The sequence below is a fragment of the Suricata suricatta genome, chromosome 5, assembly GCF_006229205.1.
Source record: "Suricata suricatta isolate VVHF042 chromosome 5, meerkat_22Aug2017_6uvM2_HiC, whole genome shotgun sequence".
Classification (NCBI taxonomy): Eukaryota; Metazoa; Chordata; class Mammalia; order Carnivora; family Herpestidae; genus Suricata; species Suricata suricatta.
The window spans coordinates 69,085,079-69,112,040 of record NC_043704.1 but is presented as its reverse complement, the minus strand read 5'-3'; the positions used below and the strand labels follow the sequence as shown (position 1 = coordinate 69,112,040).

At 41.0% G+C, this 26,962-nt stretch overlaps 1 protein-coding gene and 1 long non-coding RNA gene across 2 annotated transcripts in view; one reads left to right on the top strand and one right to left on the bottom strand.

Moving 5' to 3' along the window:
- Positions 1 to 8,482: 8,482 nt before the first annotated feature.
- LOC115292968 lies at positions 8,483 to 9,084 on the bottom strand. The gene is made up of 2 exons (XR_003909271.1): positions 8,992 to 9,084; positions 8,483 to 8,725 (listed from the first exon to the last, which is right to left on the bottom strand). It is a non-coding gene; the product is annotated as an uncharacterized LOC115292968 (long non-coding RNA).
- Positions 9,085 to 12,648: 3,564 nt separating this feature from the next.
- ROPN1 (rhophilin associated tail protein 1) overlaps positions 12,649 to 26,962 on the top strand; it is a 27,218-nt gene continuing 12,904 nt past the window's right edge. The window contains exon 1 of the mRNA XM_029940718.1: positions 12,649 to 12,871. The gene's annotated coding sequence lies outside the window, so the exon portion shown is untranslated. The remainder of the gene's footprint in view (positions 12,872 to 26,962) is intronic.

The window sequence follows — 26,962 nt, the reverse complement described above, 5'->3', positions numbered from 1 at the left end:
ACTTTAATGGGCATACAAATTACCTGGGAATCTTGTCACATGCAATTTTGATCCAGTAGCTTGGTACGGGGCCTGAGACTCCGCTTTCCTGACAAGCCCCCAGGCTATGCTGACAGTGCCTGTCCAGGATAGCCGGTGGAGGAACAAGGCCCTAACTCAAAAGAAGTTCTAATCCCAAACAATATTCAGTCTGACTCTACCACTACTTCATCCTTATGAAGGTTTGCCTCCCAAGAGGCAATGGTACTCAATACATTAACCATAACACCACACTTGGTCACTATGATCAAACACCTGTAGCAGAGGGGACACTGCCTACTGATAATGGTTTCACACAAGGATGGTTTCTGACCAAAACTCACATTCATCCAGATGGCGGAGGGTGGGGGTTGGGGGCATTTTACAATCCTTAATATAATAATGAGTCTCCTGTCTCCTAGGCCAGGATTTCGCTTATGCCCACTGGCAGTGACCGAGTAAGCCAGTCCTCAGACTGATACCTATCATTGAAAATGTGTAAGGTTTGAACACTTTGAGGATTCCCCTACCAGATGAAGTAATAAAATGCTGATAAGATTCAACCTTATCTCTCTAATGAGGATTTGATTTATAAACTAGTTCCTTTGGAGAGTGAAGGGGTGCAATGGGCAGGAGGGGAGAGAAGAAGCAAGAGAATCCTTATAGGTCATGTAGATAATCTTTATAGGGCCGATGAAACCTTAACAGATCACATGGCCCAACGGGAAGACACATTATGTGTGTCACATTATCAAGTGACTTGTTAATGTAATTTGTAAGGTAAAAGGAGGCAAGTTTCTATATATACATGTGGCTGTTTTTGATTAATGAGTTTGGGCAAAACCACTTCATAGTACACTTCTGAATATTACTGTACTTGAGTATACTCTGACTTCTCCAAATCCTTGTTTTGACCTCAGAAAGAGATCACTGGGGGCAATGAAGCAGAACCATACCTACAGCTCCATACCTTCTATTTGCAAGATAACTAGATATGCCTCATCTTCTTGGCAGGGTGCTTCTTTACTGTTTCCCTCAGTGCCTCTTTGAGGACCCTCCATTTCGTGTTATCTATAGACCACCTTCTCACCTTATCTTGGGTGGGTAGTGGCTAGGAACTCCCCTAACATTGCTGGGCCTCCCTGATTTAAGCAGCACAGATCCAGACTTGGCTCCTGTGCAAGAGAGAGATGGTTAAGAGGCATGGCTGTCTCCAATATCAAAAGGGGGCACACTCTGGCTAGAATAGGACTTAAGGCTAGCATCTTCTAGCATCTAAGCTGGATGTTGACTTTGAGAGTTGTTCCCTACTACAGAATAGATTACCTTAGGGGTTACTATTCTCTCCCACCCTAAGCATTCATCCACATGGCAGCAGCTTTAAGACACAATCTACTATACATCACTATATGGAAAAAGAAAAGGGAGTTTATAAGGAAAGAAAATCATTCAAGATCCAACAGTTCATAGCAGAGTCTATATTCAAACCCAGCTCACAGAGTTCAGGTAAATTCTTTGAGGCCGTATGTTTAGTTAATGGCAACAGCGAGACTAGAACTGTTTCCAATTCCAAGACTTGCTTCCACTCTAGTCTCCCTCAACAATAGCTAGAACACCCTTTCTCCACTCGGATTATAGATTCACTAATGCCTTTGAAGAAATCCCGCTTGAGAGCTGGGGGAGAGGGTAAATGGAGCTACCTGGGAATGCTACTGATCAGGCCTGGTCTTCTTTCCCACAGTCATATTTGCTTTGTCACCTAATCCCATCTTTATGGTTTAAGCTTTTTAATTCTTTTCCTACCTAATCCCTCTCTCTGGTCATGTGTGATTACTATCTTGCTATTTCAGGTTTCTGTCCAGCTGGGTAAAATCTTCACACTCTCTCTTAGCACTGAGTTTTTCTCTTTAATGTCATCTCATCTGCCTGGGGGGCCGGCTCACCTGTCCGCCCTTCCGCTGGCACCTCGCTGGGTTCTTCCCCACCTCTGCTTTCACCACCACCATACTTCCTACTTCCTTTCTCCCTTCCACTTCTCTGGGAACGATGGCCCCTGAATTTCTTGCCCCCAGCAGAACTGGATGGCTTTTCTCCCTCTGCTTAAGGGAGTGGGGGGATGAGCCACGAAAGCCCCAAATGCCATCTTTCATCTTATTTCCTATTTCCAGCACACATCCTATTTATAATTCTGCCTCCCTCTTAGCAGATTGACACAGCACTCTGCTTGGTTCCCAGAATAAATGCAATTCAAGAATAAGAGTCCAGGCTCCCAGGATTCTTCTACAGTCAGGCATTGGTTAGGAGTTTTTTTTGCCAGCATTTGAGAAATGTCTCTGATGGCAGCTGTGTTTCTCTGAGCCCATCTTCCGCTGTCCTGGAAACTCCTTCCATATAGGATTTTCTTCCTGGCAGATTTCCCTTCCTGATTATGTCTAAACCAAGCTTATATTAAAGGTGGGTGCTATTCCCTAACATACATTGACTACACCATAAAAGATACTTTAGAAATATTTGTTGAGTGAATAAATGTTGACATGTTAATAATAGGTCATAACTGAGTTTGTGGGAAGCCAATTGAGAATTATAGCTGATCTGCTAAGTCAAAATTACATTTAAAAATTCACAGTAAAAAAACAGTTTCTTTTTACACCCCAATGTCTCTGATGGCCCTATCGCCAAATCATTACAAAACGTAAAGAAAGGAGCAACATTTACAGGGGGTCTTCCACTATTAGGAATTGTGCCTTGCTTAAATTATTTCATTTATTCTACAATCTCTGAAATAGGATTTTTATCCTCATCTGTAGGTAACAAAACTAAGACTCTGCCTTCAAAGCTCACTTTAAAAACCTGAAAAGGATTTGGGGCCTTTGAATGTAGCTGTGAGGTAGCACATGCTAATGACCTCTGGTTTGATCTGTGTTTCCCTATTTCTTTCCTGTCTGGCACATAGTAGCTACTTGAACAAATATATTTAATTAAATTATCAGGTATACCATTTCAACTTAGTTTCTTAGCATGGCATTCTAACATTCTGGGCTTGACGTAGACATTTTAGAGGAAATCCAGCATCAAGTTTTATAAGGTTATCAGATGGGGACACAGGCCAATGTTCTCTGTCTTCATCAAGGAAAACAGACAGGGGATGAAAGCTCAGCAGGCAGGATCTAGGGAACTAAGGGACACATAAGACACAGGACCAGACCATCCATCTGCAGGTCCCCATCTCTCTGGGATGAGCCAGATTCCTGCCTGCAGGGAAGGCTTTACCTCCGAGGGTCTGCAGAGGTGCCAGGAGCCCTTCTTCTGCATTTGTGGTAAGAGAAGCTGCTACAGAAACTCCTCATTCAGTGGCAGCCTCTTCACAGTAATGCGGAGTTGTTAGTTCCTTTGATTGCTCTCTGATGCGTAGCTTTAATTGTATCCTTGCTTTTATGTAGAGAATAGAATCATGTTCCCAAGAGGATAGCTAGGAAACCCCACCGCCAGCCTTGGAATACAAATGGGAGCCTGCCGAAACTGCTGCTTCATGGGTGGGCACAGGGAAAATGACATGAGGGAAGACAGCTACCTCTAAAGGCCTGGGGTTTATACATGGAGGCATCACTGTCCCTAGGGAACTCTTCTAGGAGTAGAAACAGCAGCAATGTTATTCATAGGAAACTGCCTCAAAATTGCATAGGAAATTTCCCATGCACAGGAAATTGCCTGTGAGGATGGGTTTATGTAGCGCTACAAAGCTACCGCCCCCCCAGAAAGCTATTCCTCACCCACACAGGAGCCTCTATGGACGTGTACCCCTGTTGACATAAAATTATATTGACTTTCTCAATTTTTTATGCATGGTCCTATATTATTGAAATTATATTGTATATAAAGTTTATAATCTACCTGCTGTAGTTAACATTATAGCTTATAAGCCTTGGAGGGGGTAAGGGGTGCAGTAAAACCTAGCCATCTTACACTTGAGGGTGACACCAAGCAGAACTGGCAGCAATGACCAGCACTGCTGGTTGGCTCCTGGGAACTTGAGTAGTCCTGTCCCAAGGGTTTGGTTCACCCATTTATACAACTTCATGGGGCAGTGGGCAGTGGTTGGTCTAAGAGGTAGGATTAAGAGAATTTGGTTTTTTTAAACTTCTCTTGATTTCTTTTATTTTCCAAATTTCTTAATAAACCAGTATGACTTTTATTGTCAGAAAAAAATTACTTTAAGTGCTTTCTCTTTCTGCTGCCAAGAAAAGAGCAAGGCATTAGAATCTGAATCAGCTACAGTGAAGAGGCCACCCAAGCTCATCTTACTGTGCCTTAGGCTCCCTGTCTGTGAGATGGGACATTCACCCTGGACCTTCCATAGCAGAGACTGCCACACCATCTCTAACCTGTATAGAAGTGATGTCACCCCTGAACAAGATGAAGAGATAACCAGCCCGTATCTGGGAGGTGGCTGAGCTTCGTGATTCACCTCTCCCCAATCCTCCAAAGACCCCAAGCCTGTCAAAGGAAGATGACTCATCCACCTTACTTGTGATCAAAATCTCCCAACTTAGGCACTGTTGAGAACAGACTGGAATCTAGGCATCCTTAGTTCTTGAAAATGAGGAGTCAAGCTACCATCTTTTTCCATTGCCCATTTATAGGGCTAACATTCATTAGGCATAAGAGACACAGTACCTAGGGACCACAGTGCTTTTATAGGTCCACAACAATGTTTCAATAGATAATATATTAGTCCTTGTCTTATATTTGCCAACACAGTTGTAAAATATAAGCTTTCATATTTTTTTCCCATGAAGGCAAAAGTGCCTGAAGCCCATGAAAGTCATAATGTGCCCCTGCTCAGCCCATATCAGCCTCATATTTTCCAAGCCCTTTCATGAAATCAAGGTGAACTGAGGACCAGCATGCCTACCACTCCTTTCTACTCATCTTTGTCATCTTTCTGGTACAAAAGAAACAGAACTTGGGTGTGGATTTTTGGCATGAAAGTAACTAACTATTTGGTCAAACCGAGACCCCACACATAGCAGAATTAGGCAGATGAAGGCATATTTAGCAGACAGTAGAAGAAATAGCTTTTTTAATTGCCCACACAAACAACCATTACAACACAGGAAGGATACGAAGCAATAACTCTAAGAAATAACTTGGCATTTCCCCTTTTTCTTGAGAATGATTACCCCTCATTCCTTAGGTAAGGTGTCTGTGAAATGCGAACATCCTTTGTGATAACTCTGCTCCTTCTTTTCAAATTAGAGTTATAAATAAGTAAGTACAATTTGCAAACCATTTGATTACATCCCTGTACTTTCCCAAGATTCCCTAAGGAAGCACTTACACCAATTTTTGCATCATTAAATATTTAAATAAGAGCTCGAAGTGAATTGTGGGACAAAAAGGTATTTACAAAGCACAAGTTTGGGCAAATGCAGCACCAAGTCTTAGACTCAGAGGGCAAACAGAACATTTGGTCCCTGCAGACCAGCAATAGAATGAGCACATCAAAGAGATCTGAAGGGAGAGGATGTTGGTTTCAAGGGAGGAATCCAATACAGAAAGCCCCAACTTTACTCCAAGTCCCTATTCAGCAGCCACAAACACACAGAATGCCACCAGGAACCAAGAAGGAAGCACTCACAGCAGCTGAAAAGCCACTCTCAAGTCCTAAATCCCATGCCACAATTGGTTTTAAAATGCTGTGTAAAGTTGAGTTCAAATCACCCCAAATACCAATGGTAGGAAAGAAAATAAGTAATTTAAATTCAGAACACTTTATTCATGAAATCAGGTGATTTTTTTCAATACATTTTATTATGATTTTCCTTAGTAAATGTTCATTGAGCATAGCTCTATGCCAAGGGTGTGTACATGATATAATAAATAGCCTCTACCCACAGGTGGAGTTTCCAATGTGTTTGGGAAACAGGAAATACTAGGTGTTTAAATGCTGTGCACACTGAATGACACGGGAGCAGTCCTGACTATAAGTTCCGTGTGGGAACCAAGAGAAAGGCGAATCCTCAAGTGACTGCCAAGGCCCTGAGGATCCAGCAGGAAGCAGATGGCACACTCAAAGGATTTAACTAGAGAGAGGTTAACTAAGGAAATATTGAGTGAGGTGTGGGCAGACTTAAGACGACTAATCACAGTGGTGAACTCAGGGACTAGCAACAGTGGGGAGCCATTGTCACTTGGCCTGAGGCAACACAAGGTTGGTGTCACTGGAGCCCCACAAGAGTTGGTGCAATGGAAGAGGGGATGATCCACCCAAGCTGAGGCTGTAGAGGGTCAGGAAGCTCAGGTTGGAATTGGAGAGTAAAGACCCAACCTGTGATCCCCTGCTGATACCTCCCACAGGCCAAACCTACCCAGAACCTATAGAGAAAGGGAGCCAGAAGACACAGTCCTGGGGCACAGATAAGGAGAGAGAAGAGCAGAGAGTGGATCCAGAGGGACAAATGGACTAGCCCAGCACACAAGCTAGACCCCTTACTATGAGCTTTAAGAGAAAGAGGATATTGCAGTCCCTCTGGAAAACAGTGTGGAGGTTCCTCAAAAAATTAATAATAGAACTCCCCTATGACCCAGCAATAGCACTGCTGGGAATTTACCCAAGGGATACAGGAGTGCTGATGCATAGGGGCACATGTACTCCAATGTTCATAGCAGCACTTTCAACAATAGCCAAATCATGGAAAGAGCCTAAATGTCCATCACCTGATGAATGGATCAAGAAGATGTGGTTTATATATATAATGGAATACTATTACATGACAATGAGAAAGAATGAAATCTGGCCATTCAAAACAATGTGGATGGAACTCGAGGGTGTCATGCTAAGTGAAATAAGTCAGGCAGAGAAGGACAGATATCATGTTTTCACTTGTAAGTGAAACAGGAGAAACTTAACAGAGGACCGTGGGGGAGGGGAAGAGGAAAAAAAAAGTTGGGAGGAGGGAGGGAGGCAAACCATGAGAGATTCTTGAATACTAAGAACAAACTGAGGGCTCATGGGGGTGGGGGAGAGGGGAAGAGGGGTGATGGGCCTGGAGGAGGGCACTTGTTGGGATGAGCACTGGTGTTATATGGAAACCAACTTGACAATAAACTATAAAAGAAAAAAGAGAGAAAGAGGAGATATCTTGGCATAGAAATGAATCTGGGTGGCTCAGTCGGTTAAGCATCTGACTTTAGCTCAGGTCATAATCTCATCTTTTGTGGGTTCAAGCCCCACTTAGGGTCTGTGTTGACTCAGAGCCCGGAGCCTGCTTCTGTATCTCCTTCTCTCTCTGCCACCCCCACTCTCAAAAATAAAACAAACGTTAAAATTTTTATTTAAAAAAATGAAGGGGAAGGGTATCTGAGGCAGAGAAAGACTTGCATGTATATAAGAAGTGGGGAATTTTTTTTTTCCGCCAGAGGGTAATGTACACAAAGTGCTTTTTCTTAGGAAGAGTCAGGCTATAACATTCAAGAAACTTAAAGGAATAGACACAAAGCAAGGTTTCTCAATCTCAGTACTATTGACATTTGGAGCTGGATGATTTTTTGTTTGAGGGACTGTTCTGTATACTGTAGGGTGTTTAAGCAGTATCCCTGGCCTCTATCCATTAGATGCTAGCATGCACTCCCAGGGGTGGTAAACGAGGTATCTTCAGACATTGACAGATATCTTTTGGGTGGCACAAAATTGCCCCTGATTGAGAACCACTGAAAGAGGAAAGGAAAGAGACCAAAGAAGGCATAAAACTGTTGAAATACAGTACAGACAGGTGACACTAAGGGCTTAGACCAGTGTGGCACAGTGATGCTGACAAGGACCAATGCCACAGTCCTTGCAAAGGAGTGCAAGCAGGCTGCATGAGGAGGGTAGAGGGAGTGGTGGAGGCTGACTTCGGTTTGTAGAGTGGATAACAGGGAGGATGACATCTCTACTGAAGAGCTAGGAATGTATGAGGCAGGCTTTGGGAAAGGATGATGTGTCTTCTGTGAACCTGTTGGAAGGAATCCTGCGATATTTAGACAAGAGACTGAGTTGAGGAGGGAGGCTGGGGCTGGGGGTGTGAATCTGAGTCATCCACAGAGAGACAGGCTTCTAAACCTCCTATGGATAGAAGTTCTGCCGGAGGAAGGTGGAGAAGCCAAAGACTGAAGTTGTCTCTCTCTCACATATTTTTCCTTTGGCGGGGGACAGGGTGATGTGCATATATAGAAGAATAATGTAAGATGGAAATAGAAGGCACCAGAGGCAAGAAAACCAGGCAGTTTTCTGAGGGGGAACGTCTTGAAGCCCAGCCCCAGACCCTCTCACCAGTCCATATGCCCCCGGGGCTATGTCTACCACAAGAAACCACCTTTTTCTAATGTATACAATGGTGTCCCTAGGCTAGGAGCCTTCCTGAAGAGAATCAAAGCTTCCAGAGAAGCCACAAGTGTCAAGACAGGAGAGGAGCCGAGTCTACTGCCCACTCAGACGTAGTTAACCGTCCTCTATTTTTTAAAATCACTCAAATCCTGAAAGAAGGAGACTTTGATTAGGCAGACATTTTCACTTGTGTGGAATAACAGTTCTTCATCAGGGAGCAGTTATAGGAAGTGTTGCTCCTCTAGAGTTCTGAAGGAAAGGCTTCAAACAGATGGAGCGGGATGTCCTTAATGAAGGTTGCAGATCACAAAGGTAGCCATGCTTGTCTGTCTCAGTCCTTCTCTGTGAAGACAGACAGTGGATATTCTTGGGTTTATCTTTCCCCCTCACAAAGATGTATTTTGTGGTAGGCAGACTTCTAAGATGGCGGGCAGCGACTGGGCAGGCTGAGCTGGTGTGACCCTTGTTGCTCCTCAAACCCAGCTTCACCCCGACCCACGCAGCCCATAGGCTATAGGACCATAACCCATTTCCTCCTTTGAGAGGGCAAACTTCAGACCTGAGAAATCAAAACACAATAGAAGCCACACAGAACAGGTAAAACTTACTTTCTGAGCTGAGATGGTCGTGGCACTAAGTCTGCTCAGGATTCCTACCCCTGGTGCCAGATCTGTCCCTTCCTTGGCCAAGTATAACTCTAGCCCCTCACATACTGAGCTAGTGAAGCTGAATGGGCACTGATGTATCACTCCTCAGGAGGGCCTTTTAGAAGCAGGAAGGAGGAGAAAGAGAGGTGGAAGGAGAAGAGAAAAAGGAGAATTTTATTCAGCAAAAAATATTTACAGTGCCCTGTTCTAGGCGCCCCAGTGACACACAGTGAATAAAACAAAACTTCATACACTCTAGGAAGAGAATATAGACAAGTTAATAAAACAAAAATCTAAGAATACAGTATGGAGTGATAGTAAAGCCAAAGAGGAGTTGGAAGGGAAAGGGTTTCAAAAGGGGTATCAGGAGTGCATTTGGGACATGTTTAGTTTAAGAAGCCTGTTGGACACCCAGTGGTGCTTTTGAGTATACAGTGGGATATTCTAGTGTGGAGTTTGGGAAGAATTAGGGCTGGAGATATAAATTTAGTATCTAAAACATGAGATCAGATGAGATAAAAAGGGAATATATGTGAATAAAGGAGTCTGAGGGTAAATCCTGGGACTCTCTGACATTAAGGTATCATAGAGAGAAGAAAGTACCAGTGTCTGAGTTCAGGCTTCCATAACAAACTACCACAGCCTGGGGGGCGGGGGGTGGTGGTGGTGGGGGGAGTAGGGGGTGTTAAATAACAGACATTTATTGCTTGTAGTTCTAGAGGCTGGAAGTCCAAGATCAAAGTGTTGGCAGATGTGGTTCCTGGGAGGCCCTAATCAAGGTTTGCAGATAGCCACCTTCTTGCTCTATCCTCACATGTTACAGAGAGCAAACAACGATCTCTCTCATTAAGGACACTAAGACCATTATAGGGACTCCACCCTCAAGACCTCATCTAAACCTAATTAACTCCCAAAGGTCCTACTACCAAATACCATCACACTGGGGTTTAGGGCTTCAATATTAGAATTTGGGAGAGGGGGTTCTGTGCTGACAGCTCAGAGCCTGGAGCTCACTTTGGATTCTGTGTCTCCCTCTCTCTCTGCTCTCCCCCCATTTGCACTCTCTCTCTCTCTCTCTCTCTCTCTCTCTCTCTCTCTCTCAAAAATACATACATATTTTTAAAAAATTGGGGAGAGAGGGACAAAAACATATGAGTCCACACCAACTAGCAAAAGTGATGAGAAGGAAGAGGCAGTGAGGAAGGAGAAAAAACATCAGAGTGTAATGTTCTGCAAGCTAAGGAAAGAGTTTCAAGAATGAGACTGGTCATCAAGGTCAAACGTTGCTGACAGGTTGAGTTGAGGCTAAGAGATAACCCTCAATCTAACATCATGTCATTTGGGATCTTGACAAGAATAGTTTTGATGGAGTGATGAGGATGAAAGCCTGATTCAGGTAAATTCAAGAGAGACTGGAGGAGAGAAATAAGAGGCAGCAAGTACAGAGAACTCTCTTAATGAGCTGTGCAGTAAAGGGGAGTAGGGCAGTGGGGCAGAGCTGCAGGGACTATGATGGGAGAAATTAGACCATATCTGTATGTTTCATTAATGACATAATGAAAATGTGTACAGTCAATTCTCTGTTACACAAGAAAGTATAAATAGTGTGGCCCATTTGATGAGTTTACTTAGATTGTATGTAATAGCTGACATATATGAAAGAAAACATGAACACCCACAAAACCACCATCCACACCAAGAGCTGGACCACCACCAATCACATCTATCTATGTACTCCTCCCCTCCCCCAACCTTCTGCCTCTCAGAAGAAAGCAACTTCAATTTTGCGGTTATCATTACCTTGTAAAGTCATATTGTCTTCACTATAATTTATTGAATTTATTGACTGATATTTCAAAGAAGACCTCTCCTCTGCCCTTCAACCTACCTTCTGCAGACAGCCGTGAGACCACCTTCGTCAGTATCATGAAATTCCTTTCTTACATTAAGCCTGCCACACTAAAAGTCCATTCTTCATCTTCCATCTCCAGTTGGCTACTGCTTTACCAGAAACACCCTCTCTGACATGAAGATCATATTATTCATTCCTCTCTGTATTACATCCTCCACAGGAGAGCAGGAAGAGACAAGCACATCTTCACTCATTCACACACAGAACAGACCCCATTGGTCATCGCATCCTTTTTCTCCTGCAAGATACACCTGCAGCCCTGAAAGCTCCAGCCTCTCAGTCTAGTCCTAAAGCACACCCTGATACTCTGCTTTCTCTTCAGATCGTATAAATCTTTCGCCTTTTACTAAAGCACACTCTTTGAGGCAGGTGCCAATGTCTGGGTGCCCCCTTCAAGACAGCTCAGGAAAGCAGATGATGGCCAGTCGTTAAGTTTCTTTTATCCCCACATCACCTATGGGCACTTGGCCATCCTCAAATCATCCAGGACACTCCAGGGTATGCAGGGACCTGCAAAACTTTGACAAATGCCAAAAGACTGGGTCCTTTACAAATGGAAGACAGCAGGTTCTGAGAAGCCTTCTGCATACATAATCCAAACACCCAGCCCCCGCGCTTACTCACTGATGCTTGAAATTGCTTTAAGGAGAGACAACAGGCTTTCATCTCACAACTGGAGAAAGCTTTGAAGGCCCCGGATGAACTAACTCAATCATTTAGACTAGCGCATGCTAGCGTGTAAAAGGACTGAAAAGACTGGATGATGCAATGGACATCTTTAAAAATGAGTGTGAAGTGTCAAGCGGTAAAGCAGAAAAAGATGAGGCTTTTCTTGCCTCCTTGGGAGGGTAAAAAAAAAATCTTAAAATCAGAAGGCCTGGAATCAAATTTGTCCCTATCACCAGCTATTGGACCACAGGCAAGTTACTCAAACTTTTGAACTTATTTCTAAAATAAAGGTAAATACCTTTGTAAAGATAAATACCTCCAGAGTTACTGTGAGACTTTAATGCCATGCTACATGGTGAATATTTTTCTTCTTTCCCTGTTGCCTCAGGCATCTCAGGCTCTGCTCAAATCCTTACAAATACTGTCTCCCTCTCTTAACATTATACAGATTAACAATGAGAAATCTGGAACCAAGCAACATGGTTCAAATCCTAAATATACCACTTGCTATGATCTTGGGCAAGTTGCTTGACCGCTCTGTGCTGTTTCCTCACCTGTGAAAATGGAGATAATAACAGTCCTTGCCTTGTGGGGAGATTGTGAGGATTAATACGTGTCATGCACTTAGGGATCATTTTGGCACACACAAAAAAGCACTGCAAGAAGCGCTCACTCCTATTATTCCCAAGGGCTTCACCTGCGCACTTTGCACAATCCAAAACATCATTTTAAGCTCCCACTTCCGCTCTTTAATATACAAAGCCCACTGTAAATTGCTACACGTTCCTCCAGGTTTCCTAACGCCCCCAGCCCTAATCCTAAACAGCCAGGCCATCTGGTCCTCCCACCACAAGCTAACCCCAATCAGTTCTCAACTCTCCCAGCCCTGTGGGGTCCGAATTTCCGCCACCCAGACTCTGCTGGAAGGTTGCGGTCGCGGGGGCGGGGCGTCGCGGAAGGGCCGTGGGAGGGCAGCTCTGTGACGTCACTCCAGGGCCCCGCCCCGCGGTTGCCAGGCAACGCAGCGCGGCGTCGGGGTTGCCTGGGGAAGACGAAGAGCTAACAAAGCCTGGTCCGGCCCCACCTCTCCTGTCCCTTGAGGCCAAAGCTAGTCCTGCCTTTCCCTGCCCGGGTTCTGCGGCTTTCCCCAGCCCCACCAGGGGTGTGTGGGACTCCATCTGTCCCTACACCTCCTTCTTCGTGAGGACAGGCGCGAGGTGTCGCCCTGTCCCCGACTGCCCGTTTGTGAGCGAGCCTCAGGTAGCAACCCCCAGGGAAAGAAGAGGGAGGGAAGGGCCCGGAGCTCCCGAGGGCTGCGCGGGTCTGAGGGAAGAGTCCTGCCCTTGCGCTCACCTGGATTCTGAATCCCTCCTTGTTCAAAGAGCGGTAGGAGGCGGCTGTGATCTTTAAGAGAATATGGTCATGGGAGATTACTGCTATGTGTACATTTTGTACTCGGAGCTACTATCTTATGCTTTCTTACACAGACGACAGTGATTTGAAAACAGAACGGAATATGGGATCAGAGTCCCCTACTGACTAGCCAAACCACTTTTTTTTTCATTCCTAGGAGGAATTGTCATGAATTAGTGGGCATGAGTAGCATTTTAAAAACTGCTATCAATCATTCGTTTTCCTAATGTCTATTGATCACCGACTATATCCAGGCTAGGCTATTCCTATAATGAGCAGAAACTGTCCCTACCCTCAAGTGTATAGTCTAGTGGGGGTGGCAGGTGTTCATTAAAAAACACACAAATAATGTAATTAGAGCGGAGACAAGTGCTGCCAAGGAGAGAGGCAGGTAAGTAGTGCTCTGAGAAGATGTCAGGGAACTGACCTGAGAGCTAAGAATGGGTGGGGAGTGAATTCCAAGCAAGGCGAACCTTGTGTCCAAAACCCCCACCTTCTATTCCAAACCCAGACAAGTGTATACGAATGTCTGATCCTTGGTTCCAAGAGCTGTTCATAGAAACTGTCTCTGAGGTTCTGGTGTCCAGAGTCTCTCTCATTCACGTAACTGTAGTTTTTTGTCAGTATAACCGAAGCTCTGCTTAGCCCAAACCAATAAAGCCAAATGAGCAATCCCAGAAACAAATCTATATTCCACATTTGATAAGACCTATATTCGTCAGCACCTAGCACATATGTGTTGACCTGCTATTCCACACTGGAAGGCAGTAGGCTTCAGAAAAAAAGGAAAACTATTGAATTTTAGAGTTGCGGGGACTGGAACTAAATAATTAAGGAAGGCATAAATACGGAGAGCTTTAAGAGTGGAAAAGGACTTTATAAAGCATTAGAAGCATGGAACATTAAGATAGAATGGACCTTTCCTCACTTATCTGATGTGAACAAATGGTCTATATAGCTCAAAAGCAGAAAAGTTGGGCTTTGGTGCCTCTTCAACTTAAGGAGGCTATGATTCTAAGTGTGGCTCAAAAGTACATGGAACTCCTGATAGTCAAAAGGAACATGGGAGGAGAATTTCACCTATCCTTCCTTCAGTGTTCTCCATTTCTACCACCATCTACCCAGTCACCCAAACTTGAAAAGTGAGGAGTCATCCTATACTCTTCTCTCCTCCTCCTCCTCCTCCATTGGTTACCAAGTCCTTAGCTCCTGCCTCTCTAATCCCTTCCCATTGCAACTGCTGAAAGGCAATGATGCTCTCAAGAGTTGTTGCTAAATGTGCCATCATATTCTTTTAAGCAGGCTCCCTGCCTGGAGCTTCATTCCACTTCCTTCAGCCCATCTACACAGCTCTTGATCCTTCAATATGTGTTCCAAAGTCCAGGAAAGAGAAAGAAATCATACACAAGTTTCACAGAGTTAAACATAAAGACTTTTTAACTATAATGGGATTGGACTAATGGAAGAATGGCTAGTTAAGATGTAAAGAGAGATCTAAAGTATACAGTAATCACAAATATAAGGAGCAACCACTACCCTCAAGATAGATCACCCAAGAAAGAGCTGACCTCCCAAGTGCTTATCAAGGAGGGTGTGGCCACAGCTCATTGAATGGTAGAGAAATGACTGAGGTGCCAGGCTGGCAAAAATCCATAGTCTAGGATGCTGAAGAAGCCATTTATGAAAACAATATGACCATGGGTGAATATTGTTTTCTGCCCAAACTTAGTGGCAGCAGTCTGCTACAAAGCTTCCCAAGAGAAGTGCCAGGGGAAGCTGCTGGCCTTCAGGCTCTGCTAGCTGCCACACACTGTGGCAGTCAGACATGCATGAGATCACATACTGTAGGAACCAGAGGCTGGAGAAGCTGTGCGCTACAGGACTGCACCACTGGAGAAAGCGCGTGCTCCTGATGCCTAGCAAGTAGAGCATATGGAACCGGCAAGAGAACCTTTTCCTCCTCCAGTATCCCGCCAGTGTCAAACTCTGTTGGTAGATGACAAACGAGAAATATTTCAAGAACCTAGTTCCATTTTTTGCTGAGAAGGTAATGCAGGGTGAATTTGGAGCCGAGAGGCGATAAATTGATAATGGGCATATCAAGCTAACACCCAAATCTGATTGTATGAGCCTAGTGCTTAAATCCTCTAATGGCTCCCTATTGCCTTCAAGATAAAGTTCAAAAGCCTTAGCACAGCTTACCAGGCCTTTTATGTTCTGCACTTAGGCTAGAGTTCTAGGCCTAGACCCAACCACTCCACCTACTACTCTATTCCTTCATAATTCACAGCTCCCTGAATTCATCACATTCTCTGATACTTCCATACCTTTGTCTAAGGAGTCCTAGCCATTAAAAACAAACAAACAAACAAAAGAAAACCTTCCTTGCTCTCATCAGTAAACAGATGCTTACTGAGTACCAACTCTATACCTGGCACTATTCTGGGCATTGACAATGCAGCAATGAACAAACCAGGTTTCCCCAAGTCTCTGTTCGAATACCACCACTCTTTGAGAAGAATTTTCTGATGACTTTCTCCTACCTGCAAATGTTAGATATCTAGGAGATTCTGTTTTCCTGTATCTAGTACAGACTTTGTAACACTTATCATAGCCTAAGTTAGTTACTTATTTTCGTATCAATCTCTTCTACTAGCCCATGAGCATTTATTTCTGTATCCCAGTATTCGGCACTAGTCCTGATCCATAAATTTTATTGGATTATTTGCTCCGTATTACATCATCAGTCAAATATAGGCCTAGGATAAGAATCCTGGTAGCCAAGAATGCCTCTTCACTAGAGCTTTCTCTGCTCTATGGATGTTATATCTCACCCTGCTATGAAGGACAGTGTTTTTGTGTTGGAAAAGACAAGTACAATGCTGAACATCATCATAAATGATAAAGGAAATAGGAAAAAATAGAGTCCTATCTTATATGGAAAACTGTGGTGCATTCCCTCTGAGCCGTCATACACTTTGAGTTTCTGAATCATAGGAACGCTATAATGAAATGGGAGGTAGGGAGGACAAGGAAAAGGATGAATATAATGTTGGGGGTATTCTGACACTTCACTCTGAAAAAATGAAGGCTAATACACTTATGAAAGACAGTGGTAAGGTGGCCCCAGTTTTGCATACCGATCCCCAAATTAGAAGACATGTCACACAACTTTAAGGAGCACAGTTAATGTAGCAGTCTGTAAAGCCTGTCCCTGGGCTTGTGGACCATGATATGAACATGAAGGATTTGAAATATGAGCATGGCTAGTTTAAGATAAATCAAAAGAGATACCTGTTCACCTGTTAAATGATAAATATGTGGAACTCATAACTTCCAAGAGGTGGTATTAGCATGTTATATAAGCAATTTTGATAAATTTGCTATAACAAAGCCAAAAACTTCTGCTCAAACAAAGGACAAGGTCAGGTAGGACAGCTCTCAGCAATATTGCTGTTGGCATCCAAATGCTAAATTGGCTTGACCGTGGATCAAGCCCAGGATGGAAGAAGATCCAGATTTCTGTGAAATAAAGTTGGAGAGGCAAAGCTAATGAATATGAATAAGTTGAATTGTGGAGAACTTGGACGTCAGACAGGACACCATTTTGACAAGAAAAGAAATGAAGATCCACTGAAGATTTTTGAGAGTGATGTGATAAATATGAGTGGTTAAGATATTTTATGTGGGAAAACTAAGCCTGAGTTTCCTGGTATTGAGAAAATGATTATAATATTAGAACGTACCTACCGATGGGGTGTTGTAAAGATTAAATGAGATCATGAATGAGCAATGACTACTCTTAGGCCTTTCGTATGCTGGGCATCATTCATTCTATGCAACTGAATGGAATGTAGTTAGATAATTACCATATCTCCAGGACAAAAAAACTAGGATGTACTCTGACAAGTAATTTTTGTTCCACTTCAACATTCTAAAAATGTACTTTTCATGATACAAATGTGAATATATTGGATATTTCAGTGATTTAGGGAGACAGCAGGACATAATATTTGAAACAGACTAGGTTGTCCTAAAGAAAATTCATAAAGTGTAAATGCATCATTTAGAGAGAGGGAGGCAGTGTGGAAAGAGCAGTGATGTAACACCAGATTTTTGCTTCAGCTCCAACATAAACTGTTACCTTGCGCCAATGCACTCCACTTCTTTGTACGTCAGTTCTCTCATCTGTAAACTGAAGATACTGAACTATATTGTAAGTCAAATTGAACTCCTTCCTTTTTTTTTTCTTTAAGATGACCATTTTTGTTTTCCTGACAGTTTTCTAAAACTCATCAGGGACTGAAGTAGGGAGTGAAAAAGAAGGATAAATCAAAAATGGCCATAATGAGGGCACCTGGATGGTTTCTTCAGTGAAGCGTCTGACTTCAGCTCAGGTCATGCTCTCACAGTTCTTGAGTTAGAGCCCCATCTAGGGCTTTGCACAGACAGCACAGAACCTGCCTGGGATTCTCTGTCCCCTCCTCTCTCTCACCCTCCCACTCACACACACACACACTCTCTCTCTCTCTCTTTCTCTCTCCCCTGTCTGTCTCTCCCTCTCTCTCTCTCTGTCTGTCTCTCTCTCTCAAAATAAACACTTCTCTAAATGACCATGATGTATTAGACAAGGCAATTGAGAGAGTAAAAGAAGTCTGTTTGGGGGGCTTTTATGGGAAAGCATAAAAGCATTTATTGGGAGGCACTGGGGTAGAGCTCTGGTTGCAGCCACAAAAAATCAGCCTGACCTCCAGCAAGAATAAAGAAGGGTGCAGCAGCTCAAGGATCCAACTGCAACAACTTAAAAAAATCTAGAGAAAACATTTTCAAAAACATTGTAAAGACGGCGGAGAGCTTTAGAAGCAATGAGGACTAGATTGATTAAAAATTCCAGGAGGGTGTGGAGCCCGTCCAAAGTGAGCTGAAGATCACAAGCCATTTTTTCCCTGGAGCCATTTGCCGCTCTGACGGTGGACTGCCCCTTATTGTGCTTGACCCTTGCAGAGAGACTATCCTGCAGGGAAAGAGAAACCATCAAGACTTTTATTATCAAACACAAGTGGCACAACAGACTAGAAATGTTAGTGTTTACACGCCTGGCATATAAGTCTTTAAAGACTGGGTATGCAAAGAAGCATGAAAATGTGTTTAGATAAATTGAGGTAGGCAAAGGATGGCTGTGTGAATTCGTTCTGACACCCTTGATCTCACTCAGGTAGGAAATGACTTCCTGTATTGAGAGTAGGGACAATAATGGGTGGAATGCAGCCTTGAGGGGAAAGTCATTCACTGGAAATTAAATAAGAAATAGAATTATATTGTTGGGGAGTGAATGGAACAAGGCAGAAGCAGGAGTGAAGCAGTTCCAGAGTAGAAGTGAGGCATGGTGGAGTGATCCGCACTGGCTGATATGATAAAGATCGTTATGCTGTTACTGCTTTATAACATGAGAATAGATTAGTAATAGATTAGAACTTCTCTGTGCTTTCAAATGCACTCAGCTGATCTCAATCTTAGAATTACACTGCCATCTTAAAATTTGCTCATGCTATGGTGCTTTATAAGTGTCAGAAATCTTAAAGACCCTTTCTTTAATAACCCAGCAAGCAACATCAATTCCCATGAGGGAAGCCCAGCTCCTATTTATAAAACTAGTGTCAGGTTACACTGCCTCAGTAAGGGAGTTTCTGCCAGTGATTAGCCAGACGTTCCTACTTCTTTCCCTAGACTCCTGTTTCCTTTAGAAAGTCTCAGGTGTCTTTGGCCCATGGAATATTCTGTGAATTCTATTTCCCTGCAATCAAAAGAAGTCTATCCACTTTGCTAATTTGTCTCAAACTTCCTTGCTGGCTTCTAATACTCTAGGTGAGTAATTTAAACTAGAAACTAAGTTTTCCTTTAACAACCACTATTTTTACAGTTTGTTTTCTAATGGACATTATTTTTAAGTTACAGAAATCTCAGTTTTAATGAGAAATTAATCTCAATAACCACTATAATTTCTTCTGTGACATAATCTTAAAATATTGAAACTTAAACATTGAAAGAAAACTTAGAAGTTTTTCAATAGAAGTGCTTGGGCTTCCTCAATCTTTCTCAAGTCACGCACACAAAGAAATAAGTGGAATGCCCACACTGAGGGAAACTGTAGGGTGCTGGGCGGCTTTTATGGAGCTGATACAAAAATTTGGCGTATTTTTACTATAATAAAAAGTAAAATACAGAGTAGCAGTAAAGATATAACTGTTTAATTTTAAAACTCCCAAATAAACATTTTAAGACTTTATAGAGAAGTCAAGCTCATTTTCTTATCATGAGTTTGCTTTATATCAAGTTTTGTGTTGAAATGACTACATGAGGTTTCTGACAAAAATCTTTTAATGATGCTTTCTTCAATTTCTTATACTTAACATTAGTGGGAAGGTTTACCTCACATACAGCTGTTAGCCAACAGTAGAAGGCAAGGGTCTTTATTGATTTTTCCGCAGCTGACAGGAATGACTTTCTCACTCTTAATCAGAACCTGGATCATTTAATTTCTTCTTTCATTGAAATTCTCATGATAACATGAATAGATTTCTAATGCACTTGAACTTTTTCATATCATGTACTTCCAAAAAAGGACACTTAACAGATGTTTTGCTGCTAGTCTCTTTAGGATTGAAGCTAGAATATCAGTATCATGTAACCTCACATTTCCTTTCAATCTGCAAGCATTGTTAGTATACTTATTTTCAGACACTCCTTGAGACTTTGATTAAATTCATTCTGGTACTCAAAAATGTCAAGCAAGCCAATTTTCTGAAGACAATAATCTCTCTTCAAAAACTCTGCAATAAAGATCATTGACTTCCCCCCCCCCCCCACCAATTTTTCGTTTAGCTCCTTATCTCCGGAGAAAAAGCTTTTCCTTTGATAGGTAGCTTGGTAGGAAACAAAAGATGGTTTCTTCACGTAAGCTGAAAACAGATGAAACCAGAATGGCTTGGATTTTATTAGTAACAGCCTTTAATGTGAAATTCACATTTACAGGGGGAGCTACAGACAAGAGCTCACTGTGAACAAAATAATCTTACTTGCATCCCAGGCACGAAGAACACAGAGAGCAGATACAACGAAAAGCCTTCCCACCTTCCTGTCATCACAGATTTCCCACCGGTGCAGGACCGGCTGTACTTGCATAATCTAGAACATCTGATTTGTTTTAAAGGACTTAATTACTACTCCATATACATCTTCCTGAGTAGTTTGTTTTGGTACATTTTGGCAGAACAATATTCTTCCAAGCATTCCTCTCCAGGGATTCTAATAGTGCTATTAACTAAATGCAGTGACTTAACATCTGCAGATTCACCACTGTGCAAAGAAACACTTTGATTCATCTGTCTTGTACAGAATGTCATCGGTGCATCTTCTGATAGTATTATTCCAGAATAGCATATCTTTCCTTGGCTTCGTTTGGTCCCAAACACGTGGTCATTTCCCAGGCAGGTTGGTAAAGTGAGTGATTCTATAATTGTGGGAGAAATGTTGGCTTTAGTTCTTAATTATGGGACCTTTTATTTAGCATCTTGAATCTGATCTGATGTAAACTATTATTGTAAATACGGTTGTAAACATCGTATTACTAAATACGTATTACCGTAAATACCCTATTACTAAAATAGTGGTTTTCAAAGTGTGATTTCAGGGACTTGAGAGGAGCCTTGAGACCTTGGGGAGTAGGAGTCCATGAAATTAAAACTATTTTTGTAATAATATTAAGACACGATATGCCTTCTTCACTCTTTGTCTTAAGAGTATACAGGTTTTCCAGAAGCTACGTGATGTGTGATACTATAACAGATTGAATACAAAACAGATATGAGAATCTGGCTATCTTCTATTAAGCCAGACATGAAGAGATTTGCAAAAATGTAAAACAATGCAGCTCTTTTCACTATGGGATTTTTTGTTTGAGGAAAGTATAGTTATTTTTCATTAAAATGCTATTTATGTTGATATGTAAAGGATTTATTTTTATTTTAAAACTAATATTTAAATTTTTGTTTTAATTTCTAAAATAAATACTGATAGATATAACCCATATTAACAAAAGCTCTTTGGGGTCCTCAGTAACTTTTAAGGGGTCCTGAGACCAAAAACTTTAAGGATTGGTCTCTTAAGAAACTGTCTGTAGAATATATTTTCTACTAAGGCCCTGCATAATTTGTCTGGCACGGTTTTTTTCATTTGATAATCTTTCCATGAAAATAAGACACTTAGATAGACAATGAAAAAATTATCAGGGCAAAACAAATCTAAATTTTCAATAATACTAAAAATAATAGATATTGCACATCAGACTGTTGATTTTGGCTCAGGTCATGATCCCAGGGTCATGGGGATCCAGCCCCGTGTTGGGTTCTGCACTGAGCGTGGAGCCTGTTTAAGAGTCTCTCTCCCCCCCCCACCCCCCCACCCCCGTTCCTCTCCCTTGCTTATGCTCTCTCTTTCTGAATAAAATAAAAAAAACCAATAGTAATATATATTAATAAAAATGATTAACATTTAATTTTGAATTATACTTTATGGTAGGAAAATAAATAACATATTTAAAGTATTAAGGAGACTACAAGCCTTTTGACCATAATATGTCAATTTGCAAAGAAAATAAGGTCCATTTTCTTATAAGTATGTTTAAATAAATCAAAATTTTTGAAAAATGAGCATTTGGTAGTAAAATGGGAATTTTGAAAATATTATCTAATAATCAAAGCACTAGATTTCTAAAAATATAAACAATTACTTATCCAATGGAGTTAAAATATTTTGAAAAATATTTTTCATGAGATATTAAAAAGCTTCAAACCCTTTAAAACAATTATTTTCTGTTATCATTTGTTTTTACAAACATTATTTTATTTCTATAAACAAATATCATTATAAAATTTCATTATCAGATTTTGAATATTTTACATCAAAATCCAGGAATAAATAACTATATAAATCAAGTCACAATTTCAAAAAATGAGTAAGTGATGATGATAATGATGAAGCATATGTAGCTTCTTTGTGGAAAAAATGTGAAAAATAAGAGCCAATTAAATCAAAGTTAGAACTAAGTATTTGAAACATATGTGCAAACTATTATCACTAATAATAAATACATTACAATTAAGCAATATTTATCAGACTTATGGAGATGGTTTTAACATGATGGTTAAAGGGGAAAACCCTATACAGTTATCTCCTCTGGCAGGTTCTATTCATAAAATCTTAAGCACAAAAAAAAAATAATTACTGGAATATGGAAGTTTACTGATTGAGCCAAACAGTATCCACATATAATTTCAACTGTTATAAGTAGGTGAATGGTTGTAAAATGGTTATAAATTTTGTGTCACTATAAAAAGTTTACAACCATCCATCTCTCCTGGAGACACCTGTAACCCATTCTGCTGTGGTCACTTGTGGAAAGCTCAGTTATAGAGATCTGCAAAAGGTAGGGTGGGGTGAAATGATAAAATGTGTATTAAAATACTATTTGATGATTCTCGAGTTTTCTAGGAAGGTTTATGGCATAGTAGGACACAACACGAAACTTAGGGGTGCATAGAGTTTAAAAAGATGGAAAAGAAGAGAGCACTTCAAGTAAGCCAGCAGAATTAGCAAAATACTGAGGGAAATAGAAAAGTAAGATAGATTTCTATTAACAATGAATGGGCAACTGCTAAGCTTCAGATACCTAATCTCTTGGAAATATGCCAGAGAAGACTACGTGTTGGAAATTTGTGTTGGTAAACACTATCACAAAAATTCTAGTTCAAAATTGTATATAAATCACAGAGAACCTTGAAAGTCAGGATATGATGCCCATCTTGTGAGCAGGGCTCGCTGACCTATTAACAGCAGCATAGAATGTAGATGTGGACACACTGGACACAGACTAGACAGGGAATGACCTGAGACAGAGATACCAGTTAGAAGCTGCACAGTAGGTGGTGAGGGGCTGAACCAGAATAAAAGGAGTAGAAATAGAGAGGAAGGAATGGTTTGGAGACATATTTCAAAGGGAACATCAATGGGATTCAGTGAGAGTCAACAGAGTGAAGGGAATGGAGGGCCCCAGGGCTTGGAGGCCAAATGACTGAGAAAATTGTAGCATGATGTTCAGAAACAAATTTGGGAAGGGGACTTAGTTGGCAGATGGAGAGTGAGTTTTAGTGGAGATATGTCCTGGAGACAGTAGGAAGTGAGCAGCACAAACACAGGTGAAAGGTCAGGGATGGACAAACAAGTATAATCAATACCTCTTTGTGGCAGACGGAGCCATGAGAGAATGTGAGCTCTCCAAGAAGAGTGACAGAAAGACAGGAGCTCAGGGTGCTGAAGCCTGAGTTTTGGAAAGATTACAAACTTGTTTATCATGGGGAAAGAGGAAAAAAGTTACAGTGACAGAGGAGGAGTGCTGAGGAAAATAGAAAAACAAGAATGGTATATTTCATCAAAGGAAAACCTCAAGAAGGAAAAGGGCAGTCATGTTTAATAGGCACCTCCCACATCAGACTGTGTGTTCAAATCCTGCTTCTGCCACTTAAGAGCTACATATCATTTCAGAGGTTTTATTTCTCCTTAGTTTCATCATCTGTGGAATGATGATAATGTAATCTATCTCATAGGAATATTTTGAGGATTAAGTGAGAAAATGTATGCAGAATACTTAACACAGTATCTGGAACAGACCAGAAGTTAATAGATGTAATTGATGACTTTTAAAGGAAAAATGGGGTGGTGAGAGCAGAAAGAATTGCAAGAGGCTAAAAAAGGAATAAGCATTCAGAAAAGACCAAGTATGGAGAACTTACTAGAGATTGTTTGGCCAAAATCGGAGAGAGATCTCAGAATGTTCTTAGAAGAGGCAGTGGGGTAAAGGCTTTACTTAAATTTTCTCTGTAATTACTAAGGGTTATCATTCTTACTGTTATCACAGAAGCCTGGTTAATAAGAGTTGGACCATCTTTTCATTTATATGATACCATTTTAACATTTAGAATAGAAATCAAATAATTGCACAACTAAAATATCCTGTCAAAATACATATAAAGAGGCAACAGGTACAGCCTCTTTGAAGGAATAGTATGGCACTGCCTCAGAAAATAAAAAAATAGAATTTCCATCTGATCCAGCAATCCCACTTCTCGGTATATATCCAAAAAAATTGAAAGCAGGGACTTGAACAGGTGTTTGTATACCCAGCCCATAGCAGCATTATTCACAATAGCCAAAAGACAAAAACAACCCAAATGTTCAACAACAGGTTGAGAACACACACACACAATGGAATATTAACACTCTACAACATGGATGAACCTTAAGGACATAATGCTAAATGAATTAAGTCAGACACAAAAGAACAAGTATTGTATGATTCTACTTATATGAAGTACCTAGAGTATTCAAATCCATAAAGAAAGGAGAATGGTGGTTGCCAGGTGTTATGGGGAGGGGAAAAGTAGAGAATTGTTGAGTAATGGTTACAGAGTTTAAGTTTGGGAAGATGGATGGTGGTGATGCACAACAATGTGAATGCATTTAATGTCTCTGAATCATACACTCAAAAATGGTTACAATGGTAAATTTTGTTACATGTGCTTAATCACAATTTTATATGCATATATTCAGACAATATGAGCAAAATAAGGCACTGCCCTTTGCTAGATAAAATGGATTGAAAAGTTATCAGAACAACTTGTAATGGTAACTTTTAAATTATGAAATATTTCTAACATATGAAATAAAATGCATAACATAAATATAGGCATAAAGCTAATGAAACAAACATCTACACAGTTACCATCAAATTTCAAATATAGAACCTTACTAATAAATAGTGTTGGTATTCCTGTTGCATCTCCCTAATGACATTCCTCTCCCCAACAGAGGAAACTCAAATTTGGAATTTCTATTTATCATATCTTGCTATTTGTTGTAATATTATGACATATCTATGTAACCCTAAACAGTGTATTTCTTTTCCATCTAGTATCACCCCTGGTGGTATCTATAGTATGTTCACTGAGAACTGTACTATCTTCTCAGTGAATTGAAGCTTTCATCATTTTGAGCTGACCCTCCTTATTGCTAATAGTGTATTTTGCCTCTAAGTTTCCTGTTATTAACATGTGTATATCATCTTTCTTTTGGTTTTATTTCCTATTTATCCACAGCCTCTCACCTTCAGTTCTATGTCTTTATGTCTTTTCGGATGTGTCCCAAGTTGGATTTCTGAAAAGTCTGGTCTGATAATTTCTGTATTTTGATGGCCACACTTAAGATCATTCGTTTTGTTGTGATTACGAATATACTGTATATGGATTCTTTTCTATCATGTTGTTTATCCATTTTTCCTATGCTTTCCTCACTCCTTTCTTGCCTTCTTGTGGGTTGATCAACTTGTTTTGTTGCTATTGTTTTTAATTCCTTTACTCCTTTCTACTAGTTTGGTGTTTATATTATTTTCGTAGTAATTACTCTTGAAATTTTGCCATGCATACCTTGACTTTTTACAAAGTCTGAAATTCATCAAATCTTTGTACTCTTCCAAATAAAAGAACATGCAGTGAATGATAAATAGGTACTACTAACCTGAGGCCACTGTAGTTTCTTGTCTTGGGACTTCCCATCAAGATCCGAGACATAAATTTCCAGCTAAGACCTAGTTGTGGCAACAAACTGGTTGTTGCCCCCAACAGGAAGCATGGTGGAGGCACATTTCATTGTTGTTTCCCCCTGCAAGTGGGCAGATACTTCTACTGGTTATGCTGAGGGTGTGTGAACTTTGGAGGGTTTCAGGTTTGTGGGGTGGGGGTGAGGGAGTCAGTCCTTTAGTTAAGTTGTTCACTTTTTGTGGGCCTAAGACCTGATTTGTTTGCAGCTTGCCTCGTCATTTGAAAGTTTCAAGTTTGGGGCATCTACATTTGCATCTTACCTCCTTCATTTCTTACCGGTTTGGTTTCTGCTCTACTCATTTTATTGGCGCTTGAGGATATCCCTTGCTTTCTTCCATGTTCAGCAAGGCCATCTGAAAGGTGTGTTTGTTGGGATTTGTCTTACATGTGTGTATTTCGAAGATGCGGGAGTTTTATGTTTTGTTATGTTTTTTTAGTTGTATTTATTTGAGTAATCTCTGCACCCAACATAGGGTGTGAACTCACCGCCCCGAGATCACAAGTTACAGTTTTCTCCAGTTGAGCCAGCCAGGCACCCAATGTGGCACTGTTTAGATTATCCTGTGTTTCTCTACTGAAAGCAGACAAAATCTTTTAATCTGCTGTTTGTGTACCATCGATGGATTGGCATGTTTTGCTTCAGTTTGTCCTGAAACTTTTTCAATGAAATGTACAAGTTTTCTCTTTTAGAATTACATGAGATAAATATATGCAGATGTAAGGAGAGATATTCACCAGATGGTTAATGATCATTTTTATTTGGAAATAACCTAACATCAAATAATAGAGGATTCGCAGAGTAAATTTTGCTACAACTTATTCTGTCGTAGAGTTATGTGTGTGACCTGGAAGATGTTCATGATATGCTGTTGCGCGTGACCCCATTTTTATTTATACAAACAAATATATATATTGAAAACATTCTGGAAGGAGATGTCCAGTATTTTGGGATGACATCATTAGGGAATATTTTTACTTACTTGTCGCTGATCTCTACTTTTTATTTTTTTAATTTTTTTAATTTTTTTTCTCCATATTTTATTGTCAAATTGTTTTCCATACAACACCCAGTGCTCTTCCCCTTAAGTGCCCTCCACCATCACCACCACCTCTTTTCCCCCCTCCCCCTTCCCCCTCAACCCTCAGTTCATTCTCAGCATTCAATAGTCTCTCAAGTTTTGCATCCCTCTCTCTCCCCAACTCTCTCTCCCTCCTCCGTTCCCCCTGG